The 5,904-nt window shown below is 45.1% G+C and overlaps 1 pseudogene; it reads right to left on the minus strand.

Annotated features, from left to right (window-relative positions):
• Positions 1–5,097: 5,097 nt before the first annotated feature.
• Positions 5,098–5,281, minus strand: LOC114670263 (small nucleolar RNA U3; annotated as a pseudogene).
• Between the last annotated feature and the right edge of the window lie 623 nt (positions 5,282–5,904).

Below are 5,904 nucleotides of genomic sequence, written 5' to 3' on the forward strand. Positions count from 1 at the left end.
TCAGGGCTTTCGCAATTAACCACTTCAAGTGCAACAGTATGTGCCATAAGAGAAAGTCGCATATCCCGAATTAAAGGGCCTCAGCTCTGATGCTAACAGAAGTTAAATATCTGAGCCTGAAGGCTTTTTATGTGAGTAACTTTGGTGAGCAGAGGAGCTAATTCTTACGAAACTTGTTAATTCCCCTAGACTGAATACTAACACCTCCCAAGGTGACAGGAGAGCAGAAATTCACATTCAGAGGTGAAGAGCACTAGATTTATCTTGGTGTGAACTGGAAAGTTCCTAGAATAAGGGGAGGAGGTACTTTCCCCCTTCCCTACTGTATTAGTCCATTCTCACGCTGCTAATAAAGACATACCCAAGACTAGGTAATTTATAAAGGAAAGGTTTAATTGATGCACAGTTCAGCATGGCTGGGGAGGCCTCGGGAAATTTACGATCATGGCAGAAGGGGAAGCAAACACGTCTTTCTTCATATGGTGGCAGAAAGGAGAAGTGTAGAGCAAAGGGAAGGAAAGCCCCTTGTAAAACCATCAGACTTCATGAGAACTCACTATCATGAGAACAGCATGGGGGTAACTGCCTCCATGATTCAATTACCTCCCAGTGGGTACCTCCCACCACAAGTGAGGATTATAGGCACTACAATTCAGGATGAAATTTGGATGCAGACACAGCCAAACCAAATCAGCTACTCTACCCTAGGCTGCTGGCTCCTCAGCCCTCCTTACTCTTACACCAGTTGGTGGAACTAAGTTTGCCTTTCTTTGCAAAATCAGGCTTTCTGGCATTCTCAGAGCAAGTCCTAGCAGATGAGCACCCCTGCTTTAAAAGGCCAATGCCAGACCTGGCACAGTGGCCCATGCCTGGAATCCCAGGGCTTTGAAAGGCTAAAGTGGGGGCCAGGTGCAGTGGCTCACACCTGCAATCCCAGCACTTTGGGAGGCTGAGGTGGGCGGATCACGAGGTCATGAGATCGAGACCAGCCTGACCAACATGATGAAACCCCATCTCTACTAAAAATACAAAAATTAGCTGGGTGTGATGGCAGGTGCCTGTAATTCCAGCTACTCAGGAGGCTGAGGCAGGAGAATTGCTTGAACCCGGAAAGCGGAGGTTGCAGTGAGCCAAGATCGTGCCACTGCACTCCAGCCTGGTGATGGAGCGAGACTCCGTCTCAAAAAAAAAGAAAAAGAAAGGCTGAAGTGGGAGGATCACTTCATCCCAGAAGTTGGAGGCTGCAGTGAGCTGCGATTGGGCTGCTGCCCAAGAGACAGCTAATAGTCTAACCAGGAGATGCTGAGTTCATGTTTCTGCTTAAGGGAAAACTTCCTTTGAAGACCAGGGCTCTTAGCTGCACTCCAGCCTGGCAACAGAATGAGAACCTGTCTCTAGCGGGGAGAGAGAGAGAGAGAGAGAGAGAGAGAGATACAGACAGACAGACAAAAAAGTCGATGCCTAAGTATCCAGCCCCATTTCTGCTTTACTTTAATATTAAAATACATTTCAGTGCTGGGGGCAGTGGTTCACGCCTGTAATCCCAGTACTTTGAGAGGCTGAGGTGGGCGGATCACCTGAGGTCAGGAGTTCGAGGCCAGCCTGGCCAATAGGGCAAAACCCTGTCTCTACTAAAAATACAAAAATTAGCCAGGCACGGTGGTGCATGCCTGTAATCCCAGCTATTCAGGAGGCTGAGGCCGGAGAATCGCTTGAACCCAGGTGGCAGAGGTTGCAGTGAGACGAGATCAAGCCACTGTGCTCTAGCCTGGGAGACTCCGTCTCAAAATACATTAATTAATTAATTAAATACATTTCAGACTCTTTTCCAGCTTTGAAATTATGGGCTCATGGTTTTGGTTCTGATCCAGCCTTAATTAATTTTCTGGACTTGATCTTCTGCTTTCTGCACGTGCTCCAGTCAGTCCCACCAGAAGCTCCAGTTTGCAGTTTGAGTGACATGATGCCAAAGGATGGAAACATAAGGGACCCATGAGACCACAGAATGTTCTTGTGAGCCAAGATTGTGCCACTGCACTCCAGCCTGGGTGACAGAGTGAGACCCTGAAGGAAAAAAAAAAAAAAAAAAAGAAGGAAGAACGAAAAAAGAAAAGAAAAGAAAAGAGAAAAGTTGCTTAGAGCAACAGGAGATAGGATTTTCTTAAGGGATATTTTATCCAGGCATGGTGACACTAAAGATTTACTTTTAACTCACATGAGATTTACTTTTAACTCATATTTACTTTTAACTAAAATATGGGCATCTGCCAGACGCAAGAACTTTCTTCTGTGAACAATCAGCAGAACCAGTTTCCTAAACCAGTTGGTCTTCCTCTTGGACACACAGGAGGGCTACATTTCCTGGTGTTCTTGCATCTAGGTGGAGCCAGGTGACCAGTGCTGGCAAATGGGATGCAAGCAAGAGCGATGCCTATCATATCTAGGCCTGGCCCCTGGACTTCCCACTCCTGCCCTCTGCACTGGCTCTCTCTCTCTCTTCCTTGTCCACTGATGAGACACAGAGATCCCATAGTGGAACCAGTTTTGGAAAGCCTGGCTCCTTGATGAGTTTGTGGGGACCCACCCCTCACTCCCAATGGACAGCAATGTGAGAGGGAACTAATTCTGTTGTATGTAGTCATGCATATTTCAAGAATGTTTGTTATAGCAGTTAACTTACCCCAAATAATACAGAAAGTATCAGATTAAACTCTACCAACCATTTACTTTTGGGGATCCCCTATGAAGACTGTGCAAACAATTTCCATTCTATGAATATGCCTTTTTTTTTTTTTTTTGAGACAGAGTCTTACTATGTCATGTAGGCTGGAGTGCAACAGTGCAATCCTCGTTCACTGCAGCCTTGAAGTCCCGGGCTTGAACAGTCCTCCCATCTCAGCCTCCTGAATAGCTGGGACAACAGACATGTGCCACTATACCTGGCTTTTTTTTTTTTTTTTTTGGACACAGGGTCCTGCCCCGTCACCCAGGCTGGTCTCAATGAATATGCTCTTCTTAAAAGCAAAGTAAAACTCAGTTGAATCATTTTATACTTCAGTAATTTACCTTTTATTTCCTGTGACTACAGCTTATTCTGATGAGGCTTTGTGCTTTCTGAGACTAGCCCTCGTCACTCACGGGGCATTTCTGCTTTGGAAGCATCGCAGCTCTCTGGCCTCTGGAGAGTGGGCCGGTTGTCCAGAAAACTGATCTCAACCAGTACATGTTTTGTTTTTATTTTTCAAAATTAAAAAAGTTTTCTTTGAAATAGCTTCTTTTTAAAATGTAAGTACAATACACTTTTTTTTTTCTTTTTTTTTTTTTTTTTTTGAGACAAAGTCTCACCCTGTGGCCCAGGCTGGAGTGTAGTGGCACGACGGCGGCTCACTGCAAGCTCCACCTTCCGGGTTCACGCCATTCTCCTGCCTCAGCCTCCCGAGTAACTGGGATTACAGGCGCCCGCCACCACGCCCAACTAATTTTTTTTTATTTTTAGTAGAGATGGGGTTTCACCATGTTAGCCAGGACGGTCTCGATCTCCTGACATCCTGATCTGCTCGTCTCGGCCTCCCAAAGTGCTGGGATGAACCATCGCACCCAGGCGTGAACCTGTGAACCACCGCACCCAGCCTTTTTTTTGTTTTGTTTTTGTTTTTGTTTTTTGAGATGCAGTCTTGCTCTGTCACCGATGCTGAGTGCTCTGCTCACCACCAACTCCACCTCCCAGGTTCAAGCGATTCTCCTGCCTCAGCCTCCCAAGTAGCTGGGACTACAGGCACCCGCAGTGACGCTTGGCTAATTTTTGTATTTTTAATAGAGACGGAGTTTTGCCATGTTGGCCACGCTGTTCTCGAACTCTTGACCTCAAGTGATCTGCCTGCCTCAGGCTCCCAAAGTGCTGGGATTACAAGCATGAGCCACTGCACCTGGCAAAAACTGCTTTTTCTTTTTTTTAAGTTATTACAAGCAAACACTGTTCTGAACATTCTTGTACAATCATCTTTGCGTAATGGTGGAATTATCTTCTAGGGATAAATTCCTAAAAGTGAGAATGATATGCATATATTATATTTTGATAAATATTGCCAAACTACCCTATAAAAGTATAACAATGTGTAGTATCACCAATATTTTATGGTACTGTTCATTTTACCAGATATTTGCCAACAATGGGTTTTATCCAAAGTATTTATCATGGCAAATCTGATATGGGAAATGCTCTTCTGATTTATTTGCATTTCTTTGCTTTTCAGAGAGATTGAATATAGTCTCATATCTTATTGGTAAATTTCCTATTCATGTCTTTTGCCCATGTTTCTCTTGTCTGTCTTACTATTTTGTAAATGCTCTTTGTATAGAAAAGATAATCACCCATTGTCTCTCATATCTGTTGCAGATTTTTTTCTCATTTTCCTATTTTAAACTTTTATGGGTTTTTTTTCTGTATTAAAGATGTTATGCAGACAAACACATCTATCATTTTTCTTGGACTTCTGGATATTATGTGATGCTTTAAACCTCAATTCCATGTTTTCTTTCTTTTTTTTTTTTTTTTTTGGCTTTGTCACCCAAGCTGGAGTGCAGTGGCTCAGTTTCAGCTCACTACAACTTCTGACACCCAGGTTCAAGTGATTCTCGTGCCTCAGTCTCCTGAATAACTAGGATTACAAGTGTGTACCGCAAGGCCCAGCTAATTTTTTTTTTTTTTTTTTTTTTTTTTTTTTTGTACTTTTAGTAGAGACAGGTTTTCCCTATGTTGGCCAGGCTGGTCTCAAACTCCTGACCTCAAATGATCTGCCCGCCTTGGCCTCCCAAAGTGCTGGGATTACATGCGTGAGCCACTGCACCTGGCCTGTGTTTTCACCCTGTTGGCCAGGCTGGTCTGGAACTCCTGACCTCAAGCGACCCACCTGCCTCAGCCTCCCAAAGTGCTGGGATTACAGGTGTGAGCTACCACGCCCGGCGCAGGTGTATCTTTATGATACTGAAGATGCATGAGAAGGGCTTCCTGGACAGGGTTCAAAGTTCAAAACGAGAATTTGGATCTGCGCCTGGTCCCACATTAGTATTGTTTTGTTTTGCTGTTTAAGAAGGGAAACCACTTCGACTGCGTCCTCTCCTTCATCAATGCCTAGTGGCAGGTGCAACAAAACAAGTCCGAGAGCTGGCTTCATACTCAGGAAAGAACACCGTGTGTCCTGCTTCTGGCCTCCAGCTCCACACGATCAAAGAAACTGCCCCCGCAATGAGCTGTAGACATGAACTCTGAAAACACAGTCCTCATGTGTTTGGAATTTGTTCCTTCCAGTGGGTTCTTGGTCTCCCTAACTTCAAGAATGAAACTGAGGACCCGCACAGCAAGTGTTACTGTTCTTAGAGATGGTGTGTCTGGAGTTTTCTTCAGATGTTCAGATGTGTCCGGAATTTCTTCCTTCCGGTGGGTTCGTGGTCCCACTAACTTCGGGAGTGAAGCCACAGACCTTCGTAGTGAGTGTTACAATTCTTCAACCTGGCGCCTCCAGAGTTGCTTGTTCCTCCCAGTGTGTTAAAGGTAGGGCGAACCCAAAGTGCGAACAGAAGCAAGAGTCATTGTGAAGAGCCAAAGAACAAACACGCCACATCGTGTAGGACAACCAGAGCGGGTTGCCACTGCTGGCGCGGGTGGCCTGCTTTTATTCCCTTATTTGGCCCCACCCACATCCCGCTGATTGGTCCATTTTACAGAGTGCTGATGGTCCGTTTTACAGAGTGCTGATTGGTCCATTTTTACAGAGTGCTGATTGGTGCATTTACAAACCTTTAACTAGACACAGAGTGCTGATTGGTGCATTTACAATCCTTTAGCTAGATAGAAAAGTTCTCCAAGTCCCCACTGGACCCGGAAGCCCAGCCAGCTTCATCTCT

Source organism: Macaca mulatta, chromosome 9 (genome assembly GCF_049350105.2).
Source record: "Macaca mulatta isolate MMU2019108-1 chromosome 9, T2T-MMU8v2.0, whole genome shotgun sequence".
NCBI classification, from domain to species: domain Eukaryota; kingdom Metazoa; phylum Chordata; class Mammalia; order Primates; family Cercopithecidae; genus Macaca; species Macaca mulatta.